At 33.3% G+C, this 16,917-nt stretch overlaps 1 long non-coding RNA gene across 4 annotated transcripts; it reads right to left on the bottom strand.

Annotated features, from left to right (window-relative positions):
• Positions 1 to 696: 696 nt before the first annotated feature.
• On the bottom strand, positions 697 to 6,765 carry LOC127726303 (uncharacterized). Of its 4 annotated transcripts, none has more exons than XR_007993489.1 (3): positions 6,681 to 6,765; positions 3,053 to 3,097; positions 697 to 756 (listed from the first exon to the last, which is right to left on the bottom strand). It is a non-coding gene; the product is annotated as an uncharacterized LOC127726303 (long non-coding RNA). The 4 variants fall into 4 exon arrangements; XR_007993487.1 differs by lacking the exon at positions 6,681 to 6,765 and adding an exon at positions 6,313 to 6,453; XR_007993490.1 differs by lacking the exon at positions 6,681 to 6,765 and adding an exon at positions 6,037 to 6,087.
• Positions 6,766 to 16,917: the final 10,152 nt, after the last annotated feature.

The raw sequence follows: 16,917 nt of genomic DNA, 5'->3' as shown, positions 1-16,917 counted from the left end.
ACAAATTTTCTATATATTAAGATTTTCTTTTCTCTGACGGTGTATTTGTCATTAGGGAATTCCATCTGACGGGCGGGGTATTTGCTAGCAAATACCACGGCAGATGGGAAATACCATGTCTGAAAAATTACGCGACTTCCGAAGATCTCTAGATTTTTAGTTCAGAAGGATAGAATAGGATCAGCATTGGGTGGAATTAAACAATTATATCATGCTTAAAAGGGGTATTTGCCAAAAATACCGGTTTCGAGGTAAACAAATTTCCCTCGCCTACCGGTATTTTTGGCAAATACCCCTTGTAAGCATGATATATTTATATAAAATTAAACTACCTGCATTCAAAATACGTTTATTAAGGAAAATAATCGCCAAAGTTATTTACAATTGTAATTTAAAAGTCCAATACATGTATTCAATTTCAATCTTTAGAACAAAAAATGTAATGAAATACTTACATTAAAGGAACTACTCGCTCGCCTCTGAAATGAAACATTATTATTGATAGACTATGTATGATAAAAACATGTATGATTTAAGTAATTTTCCGTTCATCTTAGGTATTATACTGTGATTGTCATTAATAACAAAATGCATTTAATAAGCATGCTGATACGTGATCTGTAGGAACCCTGTTACTGATGACACTGAAAAATACTTATTATGTTTGGCTATGCTATTGATGTAATTGGTACGTACCCGCATAACTTGCTCCTGAGTAACTTTCCTTCTTCATTGAAAATCGTCTGTTGAACTGATCTGAAAAATATAATACAAACATTCATTTCAAAATAATGATGATCATGATGATGAGGAGGATGAGGATGCGGGTGAAGATGAGGAGAAGGGGGAGGAGAATGAGGAGGAGTACACATTTCGATTGTTGAAGACTGTATATTGCCCTGAGCTAGACATATTGTGTTGACACCTGTCAATTGTCGAAGACTATATATTGCCCTAAGCTAGATATATTGTGTCGACATCTGTTGGTTGTTGAAGACTTTATATTAACCTGAATGAGACATATTGTGTTGACACCTGTCTATTGTTGAAGACTGTATATTACCCTGAACTAGACATATTGTGTCGACATCTGTCGGTTGTTGAAGACTGTATATTGCCCTGAATGAGACATATTGTATTGACAACTGTCGGTTGTTGAAGACTGTATATTGCCCTGAATGAGACATATTGTATTGACAACTGTCGGTTGTTGTAGACTGTATATTGCCCTGAGTGAGACATATTGTATTGACACCTGTCGAATGTTGAAGACTGTATATTGCCCTACGCTAGACATATTGTGCTGACACCTGTCGGTTTTTGAGGCTGTATATTGCCTTGATTGAGACATATTGTGTTGACACCTGTCTATTGTTGAAGACTATATATTGCCCTAAGTTAGATATATTGTGTCGACATCTGTTGGTTGTTGAAGACTGTATAATGCCGTGAATGAGACATATTGTGTTGACACCTGTCTATTGTTGAAGACTGTATATTGCCCTGAGTGAGACATATTGTGACACCTGTCGGTTGTTGGAGAGTGTATTTGCCCTGAGTGAGACATATTGTGCTTATACCTGTCTACTATTGAAGACTGTATAAATAAATGCTCTGAGTGAGACATATTGTGTTAACATATGTCTATTGTTTAAGACTGTATATTGCCCTGAGTGAGACACATTGTGTCGATACCTGTTGGTTGTTGAAGACTGTATATTGCCCTGAGTGAGACATATTGTGTCGACACCTGTTGGTTGTTGAAGACTGTATATTGCCCTGAGTGAGACATTTTGTGTTGACATCTGTCTACTGTTGAAGGCTGTATATTGACCTGAGTGAGACATATTGTGTTGACACCAATCTATTTTTGAAGACTGTATATTGCCCTGAGTGAGACATATTGTGTTAACATATATCTGTTGTTGAAGAATGTATATTGCCCTGAATGAGACATATTGTGTTGACACCTGTCAATTGTTAAAGACTTTATATTGTACTGCGCTAGACATATTGTGTCGACAGCTGTCTATTGTTGAAGATTGTATATTGCCCTGAGTGAGACATATTGTGTTGACATCTTTTTACTGTTGAAGACTGAATATTGCCCTGAGTGAGACATATTGTATTGACAAATGTCGGTTGTTGAAGACTGTATATTGCCCTGAGTGAGACATATTGTGTTGACATCTTTTTACCCTTGATGACTGTATATTGCCCTGAGTGAGACATTTTGTGTTGACATATATCTATTGCTGAAGACTGTCTTTTGCCCTTCGCGAGACATATTGTGTTGATACCTGTCAATTGTTAAAGACTGTATATTGCCCTGCTCTAGACATATTGTGTCGACACATGTCTATTGTTGAAGACTGTATATTGCCCTGAGCTAGAATAATTATCTCGGGGTTTTAGAGAAAGTATACATTCTAACCACGCATACAAATATGCACACGCTACATAAAAATAGACCAATTTACGGACAGAAAAACTCACTTATTTTAGATAGAACATTCAGATAAATATAATAAAGGTATTGAAATGGTCATTATCACCAATGCGAAATTATTTGCAGACTTCGCGATCATCAATCAGGTATGCCTATTTATACCTTAAAACTGCAGTTACCTTCAGGAAATCTACAATCAAAGCTTTATTAACTCGAATGCTATAAACAATTATCTCTTATTAACTCTTGTCAAGGGAAATTTCAGTTTCCGCATTAAACATTGACACATGTGAATCGTCTGTTTTTTTTATACCATTTTGGGTGCTGGTAATGTGTTTATGTCATGTTTGGTGACTGTAAGGTGTGTATACTATGTTTGGTGTCTGTATACCACGTTTGATGCTTTCAATGCGTTTAAACCATGTTGTGTGTTATTTGCCTATATCAAGTTTGCATAGGTGCATATAATGTGTTAATGCCATGTGTTGCACTTGTAATGTTTATACCATGTTTGGTACTTGAAAAGAACTTATCTTACGTTATTTTCCTTTAATGTTTTTATTCCTATGCTTTATGCTTGTAATTAAAAGATGTTATACTCACTTTTGGCTTTAGTGCTTGTACTGTTCAATTCCACATATCGTCTGACTGTTATATTTACAATAGTATTTAATTTGATAAATTATTAACAATTGTAAGCATCGTTGTTATCCTTATTATCAGTATAGAAAAAAAAGGATACTTGATATTTCATGTTCGGAATATATAGATTATGAAGGATCAATGTACACAGGGAAACATCACTCACAACAATGTCACGTGAAATTAAATTCATGTGAATCTCACGTGAAATTCACGTTAATTTTATATCAAACGAGCTTATATGTGAAACTCACGTGAAATCAGTTCATGTGAGTTTCACGTGAATCTCATGTGAAACTCATGTGAATTTCACGTGAAAATCACAAGCATTTTGTTTTATGTGAAATTCACGTGAATATTGAAAATAAAGTTATTCAAACAACATCTATATTTTCAAATTTAATTAAAAACATGAAAAATACCATTTTTTTCTGGTAAAATTCACGTGAAGTTGACGTAAAAGAAGTCACTTGAGAATCCTGTGAAACTCAATCCACTTGAAATTCACCTGACATTTTTCACGTGAATTTCGTATGAGATTCAGGTGAAATTCAGGTGAGCAAATTTTGCCTGTGTCATATAAACAAAAGTATTTTAATTATCAGCATACGATTGTTATCTTTATTATCAGTATAGAATAAAAAGGATACTTGATATTTCATGTTCGTTATATATTGGACATGAAAGATCAATGTAAACAGGGAAACTTTACTCACAACAATGTCACGTGAATTTAAATTCATGTGGATCTCATGTGAAATTCACGTGAATTTTACCTCAAACAAGCTTTTAAGTGAAACTCACGTGAAATCAGTTCATGTGAGGTTCAAGTGAATCTCATGAGAAACTCACGTGAAAATCACATGAATTTTTTTCATGTGAAATTCACGTGAATTTTAGAAATAAATAATTCAAACAACATCTATATTTTCAAATTAAATTAAACTCATGAAAAATAACATTTTTTTTTGTAAAATTCACGTGAAGTTCACGTAAAAAAATCACATGAGAATCATGTGAATCTCAATTAACGTAAAATTCACATGAAAGTTTTCACGTGAGTTTCATGTGCAAGCTCGTTTGAGTTGAATCTCACGTGAAATTTCACGTGAATTTCACGTGAGATTCATGTGAAATTCAGGTGAGCAAATTTTGCCTGTGTAATATTCACAAACCCAGGTTATAAATACATAAAACATAAAAAATTAAAACTGAACAAATTTAAAACAGTGTGAATATATTCGATGAATTGTAATTTGTTTTATCTTGATCGATTGTAATGCTAAATAGGAACCTAAACGATCTTAACGAGGTCACATCCTCCGTCAAATATCGAAAAACTCTCGAAAACGTATTGCACGTTATTTTCTTTTTTAAATCTGGAAGAAATGAAATACCGTTTGCAAAGTATGTACAGATTCAAAAATAAGCTTTAAAACACTAATATCAACTTCAGTACAACAGACATCTTTGTTTCTTAATGAACTGTTTATCCATATTTGAAACTTAATGAATTTCTAAAGAAGGTGTGGGGACAGAAAAAAAAACAGGTCAAAGAATGACTGAAACAAACACGGCCAGAGGCAAAGTGGAATAGAGAGGAAACCGAACAACAGTGTTCACAACTCGTTAAAGAAAACATAGGTTTACAAATATGCAGTACGACACCACTTAAAAAAGAAAAAAAGAAAAAAACAACTTTCCCGAAAAAAAACAGGGGTTGAAATGAGGTGCTTTGAAAGGGAGAAAAATTCTGACTCCACTAGTGGCACCCTTTGTGTTGCCCATTCGGTACTTAGGTGCATTCGAGTATATTCGAGGACGAAGGACGGTATTTTGGCCGCAACAAATGTTATATAACCGGGGTTTTCTATGATACAGGTATAACATTACAGTCCACCGAATCACAATTCGTCCATTACACTTTCGAAGATATATTCCTTTACTTTAAGTTCAGTGGGATAGATGCGATCAATTATTATAGTCCTCAAACTTTGAATTAATCAGTAAGAGGGCATCATCTGTAAAATGTCTTTGCAGGCAACCACATTTGCCTAAGACTATTGAAGTAAAACCAGAATTTCAAATGTATGCGGCCCTGTAGATACCTTTGGGTCTATTTGTATTTGGGTTGCTGTCTCATTGACGACACCTAACTCTTATGTGAACAACAATTGTAATTCATCTGTACTATTAAGAAATACTAATCTATAGCTAACCTCAAATGTACCAATTAGAGAGGCAGTGACTCCTTTATATACTGGTTTAATAATGAAATTTATAGAGTACAGAAATACTAACTTAACCTCGTATGTACCAATTAGAGAGGCAATAACTTCTTTAGATACTGGTTTGATAGTGAAAGTTATAGAAGGGAATACAGAAATACTAACCTAACCTTGTATGTACCAATTAGAGAGGCAATAACTTCTTTAGATACTGGTTTGATAGTGAAAGTTATAAAAGGGAATACAGAAATACTAACCTTACCTCGTATGTACCAATTAGAGAGGCAATAACTTCTTTAGATACTGGTTTGATAGTGAAAGTTATAAAAGGGAATACAGAAATACTAACCTAACCTCGTATGTACCAATTAGAGAGGCAATAACTTCTTTAGATACTGGTTTGATAGTGAAAGTTATAAAAGGGAATACAGAAATACTAACCTTACCTCGTATGTACCAATTAGAGAGGCAATAACTTCTTTAGATACTGGTTTGATAGTGAAGGTAATAAAAGGGAATACAGAAATACTAACCTAACCTCGTATGTACCAATTAGTGAGGCAATAACTTCTTTAGATACTGGTGTGATAGTGAAAGTTATAAAAGGGAATACAGAAATACTAACCTAACCTCGAATGTACCAATTATTGAGTCAATAACTTCTTTAGATACTGGTGTGATAGTGAAAGTTATAAAAGGGAATACAGAAATACTAACCTAACCTCGTATGTACCAATTAGAGAGGCAATAACTTCTTTAGATACTGGTTTGATAGTGAAAGTTATAGAAGGGAATACAGAAATACTAACCTAACCTTGTATGTACCAATTAGAGAGGCAATAACTTCTTTAGATACTGGTTTGATAGTGAAAGTTATAAAAGGGAATACAGAAATACTAACCTTACCTCGTATGTACCAATTAGAGAGGCAATAACTTCTTTAGATACTGGTTTGATAGTGAAAGTTATAAAAGGGAATACAGAAATACTAACCTAACCTCGTATGTACCAATTAGAGAGGCAATAACTTCTTTAGATACTGGTTTGATAGTGAAAGTTATAAAAGGGAATACAGAAATACTAACCTTACCTCGTATGTACCAATTAGAGAGGCAATAACTTCTTTAGATACTGGTTTGATAGTGAAGGTAATAAAAGGGAATACAGAAATACTAACCTAACCTCGTATGTACCAATTAGTGAGGCAATAACTTCTTTAGATACTGGTGTGATAGTGAAAGTTATAAAAGGGAATACAGAAATACTAACCTAACCTCGAATGTACCAATTATTGAGTCAATAACTTCTTTAGATACTGGTGTGATAGTGAAAGTTATAAAAGGGAATACAGAAATACTAACCTAACCTCGTATGTACCAATTAGAGAGGCAATAACTTCTTTAGATACTGGTTTGATAGTGAAAGTTATAAAAGGGAATACAGAAATACTAACCTTACCTCGTATGTACTAATTAGAGAGGCAATAACTTCTTAAGATACTGGTGTGATAGTGAAAGTTATAGAAGGGAATACAGAAATACTAACCTAACCTCGTATGTACCAATTAGAGAGGCAACAACTTCTTTAGATACTGGTGTGATAGTGAAAGTTATAAAAGGGAATACAGAAATACTAACCTAACCTCGTATGTACCAATTAGAGAAGCAATAACTTCTTTAGATACTGGTGTGATAGTGTAATGGATAGAAGGGAAAGCAGATCTTGGTACCGGTTGGATGCTATCTACTTCCTCTGCTAATGATTTCAGGTCACCTGTCATTGTGTCATTCTGTTGTTTAAGGATCTTTGTTTTCCTGTCCTTTAATGCATTCGCCTTATCAATGATAATTTTATTGTCTGTTCGATTCTTTTTAAGTTTTTCCTTTTCTGATTTAGTAGTTTGTTTAAGAGTGTTAATTTGTTGATCAATATATCGATCAACCAAAGCTTTAACCTTGTCACCTTCATTTCTTATAGCTCTTTTAACAGACTCAATACTACGGTCATAGAACTTTAATCCTCTCTCTATATCGGTTACATATTGACTGGCTTCACCTACTGTTAAATCTATCGCTTCTAATTTTTCTTTTAAATAATAAATCGAATCCTCTAATTCAGACAGTCTATGACCGTTATGTTTCTCAGTAACACAATGTCGACAAACAGGCAAGTCACAGTTAATACAGATATAGATAAAGTTCTCGTGATGGTCCTCACATCGAGATTTCACATCCCTTAACTCTTCACAACTACCTTGAAATAAGTGATCCATGGAAATCTTCTGCCTTTTATGTAATGCTTTGCAATGTTCACAAAAGTTTTGTTCACAGGATAGACAATAACATGATCCTGGAGCACTAACACAAATATCGCACATTTTAACTGCAGATTGTGCCATTTTTTTCTCTATATTTCACAACTTTGTTGTTATGAATCCTATTAATAAAACACAGGTAAATATATGTAACTTCAATTTACAGTTTACCAACATTTAAATGACTGACACAAAGGTACAAAATCAATGATATAGAAATATCAGTACGATGCAGGACGAGGCTTATCGGCATTCATATTCAAAAAGTTAACCGATTTAGAAAAAAAAATATCAACAAATGGACTGCCATCAGCCAAGAAATATAGTAACTAACAAATAAATAAATGCCTGTAAATCTGTTCCTCAAAATAAAAACATTCCCACACACTTGGTTCATGTGTGGATTTTTACATATGATATTTTGGTTACAGGTATCAATAGGTTTATAATAGGTATCAATAGGTTTATTCTATAGTGTGATATAAAACCTATCATGATAAGAATATGTTGTTCTTAGTTTGGATGGTGATATTAAATTCCTTGCTACTTTTATTCTAATAACTCTTAAAAACGTTTGAACACTAAGTGTAGCATGTTTATCTAGCGTCACAAAAATTAATAATATCAAATAAAAATAGTAGATTTGGCTAACTAAGTCCTTATAATTGAATAAAGTAACATCCATTTTTAGTGGAAAATTGTTTTAACGTTATTTAAGCTCAAATTTAAATTTTTTTTGCTAGTCTCTCTTTGTGATTAATGTAAGATAACTCTGATTAATTTTCCCAATATTTTATCATTATGGGGAGATAATACATAATTCGGTTTTCATATATACTCTTTTTCATAAAAGTTAAAATGCTTTATATAGGTTCCAATCATAATTTCTCACTAAAGCATTTGACATAAGTTTTAAGTTTCTGGAATAAAGTGGTTGTTATGGTGTTAATATGTTTTTGTATAAGTGCGTATGTGTATCCTGTGTGTGTTTGTGTTAGGGATATCATACAGCATACATGTATTTGTCTTTAGGGAATCAAGTAATGCAACTATATTAAGGCAATTTTCGCTTCATTTGAATTTTGACATAATTATATACACCATATTAAAACGCTTAACAATAAATGCTTTTACAAGTAGCCGGATCAATGCTGTTGTAGGTTAGATGACGCGGACAATTGCTTAAAATAGTGCATCATTGACAGCAGAATGACTACAGGTGTCAAATAACACGTGTGTTGTTCACCTAAATAATTAACCTCAAATTATAAATAGACAGAAATTTTTTATATAATATATAACCATAATGCGGCTTTCAAAGTTTGAGGCAAATACACTGACTGCACTTTCAATGGCGGTATCCATATGACGTGGCTCGGTACTTGTACATCCCGTCATTGTTTAGTGCTATGGTATTTTTTTTTATTCTTGTCTTTCGTTTTTGCTAATGTGCTTTGTCTATATGCCTTTCTGTTTGTCTTTGTTGACATATTTGCTTATTTCTGTAGTGATTAAGATTATAACACAATGTTGACTGATGTATCCCTATTTTTGACATTTTTACCTATTATGTCTGTTTGTTTTGTTCACACATCGTTGTCAATATAATGGAATTTTATGCGACTGTCATACAAGTGAGAGGTTTAGCTAGCTATAAAACCAGGTTTAATCCACAATTTTCGACATAAGAAAATGCCTGTACCAAGTCAGGAATATGACAGTTGTTATCCATTCGTTTGATGTGTTTGAGCTTTAAATTTTGCCATTTGCTTGAGGTAGAATTTTCCTCGGAGTTCGGAAATTTTGTTATTTTACTTTTTTTTTCACAGTAAGTTGCCTCATTAAACCAAGTATCTTGTTGATGAGGGGAGGGGAGTATACAAATTTTCCTACCAATGAGCGTCTTGCATAGTCGGTAAGTTTTTTTTGTATGGTAGGCTTATCACGCCCCCTTAACAAAATAAACAGCTGCGCCATGAGCGCATGATACGCCCGTCGTCTTGTGTGTGAATTTTTAAGCAATAATCATAAATAGTTTCTGACATACGGCCTGACATGCGAAAACCCCCTTTTTTTTACAAAAAACTCAATATCTCTAAAATAAAATTTTGAATCAAAACCAAAAAGTATACAGATCTTTAGATTAATATAACTAAGAAGTGTGTAAAATTTTAAGCAATAATCATAAATCGTTTTTGAGATACGGCGCGACATGTGAAAAACCCCTACCCCTTTTTTTTTTACAAAATACTCAATAACTCAAAAATAAAATTTTGAATCATCACCAAAAGGTATACAGATCTTAAGATTAATATAACTAAGAAGTGTGTAAAGTTTTAAGCAATAATTATAAACTGTTTTTGAGATACGGTGCGACATGTGAAAAACCCCTCCCCCTTTTTTAACAAAATACTCAATATCTCTAAAAAAAATTAGCAATCATCACCAAAAAGTATACAGATCTTAAGATTAATATAACTAAGAAGTGTGTAAAGTTTTAAGCAATAATCATAAATTGTTTTTGAGATACGGCGCAACATGTGAAAAAAAACACGCACCTGTTTTAGTTACTAAGTCCTGTAACTCAAAAAGTTTTAATCTTATTTTCACCAAAAAGTATACAGATCGTCTGACCATCATAAGAAACAACTATATTAAGTTTCAATAAATTTGGATAAGTCGTTCTCAAGTTACGGTGCGACATGTTTACGCCGGACAGACAGACGGATAGACGGACAGACGACATTTGTATACCATAATACGTCCCGTCAAAATTTTGACGGGCGTATAAAAAATGTATAACAGTGTATTAAGGCCTAGGCTTATCTCGCCCTTTATTCATATAAATTCAAGTACAAATTGATCTTTCTAGCTATCTTTTCAATATCTGCAACTCGTTGTTCTGAGTAGAGAAAGTTCTTCTTATCTCTGATATCTAACCAATGGTCGTGGCTTCTCTTGACCTCTTTATAGAGAGCTTGCTTCCCTGTCTTGTTTCGTTATCTGCCCTCCTGGTTTCAGGTCGTCACAATTGGCTAGTAAAATCGTTGTTTCTCCTTCCACTTCAAGTAAGTAGGTCTTTTGTGGAAGGTCTAGCGTTACTTTATGTATTTTTCTCTCCCCTTTTTGCGTTTGCGGCGTTCCTTTCCCTCTCTACCAGTTGTCAATTGACCCTCGGCACCTACAGAGCAAGCGGGACCTTTTGGCGATGGTAAGGCTATAGGTAGTTGAGGCGCTTCATCTATCTTAGATACCAGCTCAGCCGGTGAGTCCGTTGCCGAATCTGGCTCTATGGATTGAGCGGTAATACCTATCTCATCAGGTTCTGTAGAGACGTTGTCTAAGTTTAGAGCTGGAGTTTCAATCTCTGCAGTTTACTCTGACTTTTTGGCCAAAAATGCCCTTAGTCTGCGGTTATTTCTTTCAGAACGGGACTTTGATGACTTCTTTTTAGGAGGTAATGTCGACCTTTCTCTTTCCGCTATCTTCCCAGGTGTTCATTTTACTATTAGCTTGTAGTTTCCATTCCGAGCAGATAAAACCCAGTCGGCGGTTTGATGTTCTAATATATGTAAAATGGTAAATATATCACCAGAAAATACGGGCTGTTGTTGGTGTGATTCACGGCCACCTTCAAACATTATAGTCCAGTCAATCTAAGTGAAATTTGGCCCAACCTCAAACATATTGAAAAAGAAACAAATTTGAGTTTCACCATATATTACGAAACATCATGTAAACACGCCTGTCCAGGTGAAAATCTACTCACTCAACCACACAGTCGGTCAGCCTATTACTTGAAAGGGGAGCTCATTATTTGTACGAACTAAATAATATTTGAAAAGTTTTGAAAGGTTCTTTATCTTGGTATATAATTATTTTAAACGTTTCTCCAAAACAAATAAATAGAATTATAAATATACATGAATGTCTTTGATAAAACAATAATAAAATTTAAATCTATTGAATTTATAAATTTTGTAATGATTTGAAATTAAATCAAATAACTATACGTAAATATAAAATTATGAACCTGTTCAAGGGAGACAATACACGCATACATTCAATACATTTTTCGAATTGGAACATAATACAAAGGGATGTTACTCTTGCATACAAATGACACACCAACAGAATTAATTAACGCAGCATTCGTGCTCCACCTTAAATGAAGATTCTAAATTATCAATATAACCAACAGTTTTTAATCTATAGTGACAGCTAACGAATGCTAACCCACAGTAGAGTATATTTGTTTGAAATGTTTTAAAACTTACTCAGAAAAATGCACGAACTGCTTGACTTTCATAGCTCATAATTAACATGTTTACACATAAATACAATATAGTCGTTAAAGATTATTTGCAGTGTCATCTGCATATAGAATAAGAAATAACTTCAGCAATATATTTAATCTGTTCTCAATGTCACTGTTTAATGTTTAAAGGTCAGCGATGTTTTTAGTGCTCAAAAGTGAATATTTGTATACTAGTACCTTAATGGGAGTTTCTCTCTATGTGTAATTATGTACTGTACATCCGATAGTTCTTATAGATTCTGGGCATAAACGTGTAGGTTATGAATCATCATCTACGTATAGTACTTTTAAAAATTAAAAGGATAGAAAACTTAAAAGTGACATCCTCCTATTATTAACACAAAATAAGGTTAGCATTTAGATGATAGATTGAGTAAATACAAGGAAATACCATATAGGATGAATATAATTATGGAAAAGTACAAATCTCCTACATTTAATTAAACAAATAAATAAAATTTAGATATTATTTTATATGCTATAAAGCTGTTATAAACCTGTTAGACAAAATTTTAAACTAATCTTGGACTTCTTTAAAAACTTTTCTAATTAAACATTCTATTTTTATAGATAACGATTTGATTGAATGGACACAAAGTGCACACAATGGAATAACAGGAAAATGGAAATAAAATGAAAAGTTTTTGTCAAATCTCTGAATAAGTGAATCCATATAGATTACTTGTATTCTTGCGAATTGAAGGTGTATATACATATACTTCTAACAGAGAAATATGATTTCATCATACAATTTTTGGTAAATAATTGACTGTACTACATGATTTGGTGTTAATCGGGACCAAGTCACCGAACGGGTATCTGTATTTCTAATGGTTCGTGTTGAAAATCTGATTAGGCTATATGTCATTTGTTCAAATCCTCAAGTATTCAGAAAACCGTTTTCTTTTAACTCACCTAACAATATAAAGTCTTGGTTCATTGTATGAGGCCATATTGTAATATGGTGATCAAATGTTGAGCTACAGATATAAGTTTGATAGTACATGTACCTGTGTCATTATCGTTTATCCTACATTTCTTTTTTCTTTCTTTCGTGTACTATAATAAATATGAAGGTGAGGTTATCAACAGATATCATGTTAGATAATGATATCATTAAAGTGTTTTATTTGACTGATAATAACAAATAAACACAAATTAATATATTCAGTTACATTGTACTACTGTACCTCCAAAACGCTGCCACAAAAAGATTCGTCAATCTAGTATTTACGAAAACTATTAGTACATTCAGTTTTGAACATAAATAAGTGATTGTCAGTACATTACTTATATTTATACAGTATAATGCAGTACAATGGAACATACGTAAGACAATTCTTTAATCTATAATTAACCATTTATAAAGTGTCTATGCAAATTTGAAACTAGCTTATGTTAAAATAAATATTAGTTTGATATATATGAAATACTTACTTTACAAAATAATTTCAGTTATAAATCTAAAAATGTGCATGCTGCATGCTTGTGTGCTATTTTTAATTTTGTAATAGTTTGATTAAGAAATATTTTCATGGACAGTATTTCACAGTGAAATATTGTCATGGACAGAATTTCACAAGGAAATAATGTGATAATATATAAATAACACATAGCTGAGAGGGTGATAGAGCAGATTGTTACCCCGAGAAAACATTGTCAACTGAGGCGAAGCCAAGGTTGACAATGTCTTTTCGAGGGGTAACAAACTGCTCTATCACCCTCGCAGATATGTGTTATTTAATTAATTATACTGAATGTTCTGTTATTACTGTCTGTTCAACTTCGAATTCAACGTAAAAAACTATGACGTCTTGTACATAACAACCATCGGTATTTAATAAAGCGCACACCTGATCAAGTGTCCCCGTGAAGGGTAATAGAGTATTTACCATAGGATCGAGTAAATTGTCTCCCTCGTATTAACAAATCAAAAACTGGCATTTTGACATGAAGTATAATAATAAACAGTATTTCATAGTGAAATATTGTCATGGACAGAATTTCATAGTGAAATATTGGCATGGAAAGAATTTCATAGTGAAATAGTGTCCGCAGACAATATTTCATATGAAATTTTGTACGACGGACAATATTTCATGGTGGACAATATTTTATGTTACACAAGCTCCGTGTTGAAGGCCGTACTTTGACCTATAATGGTTTACTTTTACAAATTGTGACTTGGACGGAGAGTTGTCTCATTGGCACTCATACTACATCTTCCTATATCTATTTCTTCCTTTAATAAAACGTTTTATATGTTGACTTGTGCACTTCCTGACGAGTAAGGATCTATTCTAATTTTAAATTTTGATCTTATTGAATTTTTGGATCAAGGATCAAGGATCTATTCTGATTTTAAATTTTGATCTTACTGAATTTTTGTTGTACACTTTCCATTTCACGGATAAAACAATCACTTCACAAATCTAAAAAAAAACAAAACCTTCAATATTTAGCAAACATTTATACTGTACGTTTGTATTATATTATAATTCACATCACTTTGCTGAGATTCGTGTCGCTCAATATACATTTTGTTCTATGAAGACCGTTGTTTTCATCGTTTTTCTTTTGTCCATGGTGTTGTCCAGTTTAGTCGAATTGATTTTCACCTGGTATAGTCTCCCTGTTTTTCCCAGTTTCAATTGTATGGAAATTGTATAGGATTTATCTGTTGTCAGGACATGTTAGTTTCTGCATGATATTTTGTATTGGCTATTTCGGTTAGCAAGACAGGTTTTTTTTTGTGCATGAAATATTTTATAGGCTTTATCTGTTGTTGGACAGGTTATTTCATCCGTGACATATTCGGCTGTTGTCGAGGACAGGTGAACTTTCAGATGTCATATAATGTTTTGATTTTGTGGAGTTACTGTTTCATGCACAAAAAAACCTGTCCTGACAACGGATACAGCCAATATGTCATGCATAAAATAACTTAACCTGACAATAGATCAAGCATATGCTATGTGGCATACACAACAAAACCTGTCCTGACAACAGATACAGCCAAACAAATATAAAAAATAACCTGTCCTGACTACAGATAAAACCTATGCAAAATGTCCTACACAAAAACACCTGTCCAGACAACAGATTAGGACTATACAATATGTAATTAACAAAAAAAAACCAACTAAACTTGACAACAGATAAATCCTATACAATATGTTATGCACAAAAAAAACCTGTCCTAACAAAGGATACAGCTAAACCAATATGTCATGCATAAAATAATCTGTCTTGACTACAGATGAAGCCTTTACTAAATTGTCATACACACACTAACCTGTCATGACAACAGATGAAGCCTTTACATCATGTCATGCACAAAAGAACCAACCCTTACAACAGATAAAGCATATACAAAATTGCATGTCCAAATAACCTGTCCTGATAACAGACGTAGCCTAAACAAAATGTCCTACACAAAATAACCTGTTTAGACAAAAGATTTAGACTTTTGTCATGAAAAAAAAACCTGACAACAGATAAAGCATATACAAAATGACATGCACCAAATAACCTGTCCTGATAACAGATAAAGCCTATACAAAATGTCAATAGACTAAATAACCTGTCTTGACAACAGATAAAGCATATACAAAATAAAGCATGTACAATATGCCATACAAAAAATAACCTGTCCTGACAACAGATAAAGCCTATACAAAATGTCAATAGACTAAATAACCTGTCCTGACAACAGATTAAGTCTAACCAATATGTCCCCCACAATATAACTTGTCTTCACAAATGATAAAGCCTATACAAAATGTCATGCATAAAATAACCTGTCCTGCCAAAAGCTAAAGCCAACACAATATGTCATGCATAAAATAACCTAACTGAACAACAGATAAAGCCTATAGAAAATGTTATAGATCAAATAACCGGTCCTGACAACAGACAAAGCCCACACAAAATGTCATGTACAAAAGAACCTGTCCGGACAACAGATAAAGCCTAACCAATATGGCATGTGCACGATAACCTGTTCTGACAACAGATAAAGCCCACACAATATACCAGGCACATCATAACCTGTCCTGACAACAGAGGAAGTCTATGCAATATGTCATGCACAAAATAACATGTCCTTACAATCGATATATCATGCATAAGATAACCTGTCCTGACAATAGATAAAGCCTAAACAAAATGTCATACACAAAATAACTTGTTCTAATAACAGATAAAGCCTATACAAAATGTCATGTATACAACAACTTGTCCTGATAACTGATAAAATCTATACAATATGTCATGCATAGCATAACCTTTCTTGACAAATGCTCAAGCCTTACCAATAAGTCATACATGAAGTGACCTAACCTGACAACAGATAAAGCCTATAGAAAATGTCGTACACCAAATAACCTGTCCTGACAACAGATGAAGCCTATACAAATGTCATGCAAATAAAAACCTGTCCTGACAACAGATAAATCCCTCACAATATGTCATGCACCAAATAACCTGTCCTGAAAACAGATGAAGCCTATACAATATGACATACACAAAACATCCTGTTCCGACAACTGATAAAGCCTTTGAAATAAATCAAGCACAAAATAACATGTCCTGACAACAGATACAGTCTATTCAATATGTCATAGACAAGATAACCTATACTGACAACAGCTAAAGCCAACAGACAATGTCATGCACAAAATAACCTGTCCTGACAACAGATGTAATCTATACAATATGACATACACAAAATAACCTGTCCTGACAAGAGATAAAGCCCAGCCATTATATCATGCACAAGATAACCTGTCCTCACAACAGATAAAGCCCACACAATATGTCATCCACAAAATAACCTGTCCTCACAACAGATAAAGCCTATACAAAATGCCATGCACAAAATGCCATGCACAAAATTACCTGTCCTGACAACAGATAACGCCCACACAATATGTCATGCATAAAATAACCTAACCTGACAACAGAT

The sequence above is a fragment of the Mytilus californianus genome, unplaced genomic scaffold (assembly GCF_021869535.1).
Source record: "Mytilus californianus isolate M0D057914Y unplaced genomic scaffold, xbMytCali1.0.p SCAF_17, whole genome shotgun sequence".
Lineage (NCBI taxonomy): Eukaryota > Metazoa > Mollusca > Bivalvia > Mytilida > Mytilidae > Mytilus > Mytilus californianus.
Note: the sequence above shows the minus strand (reverse complement) of the source record. Positions and strands in the feature narration are given on the sequence as shown.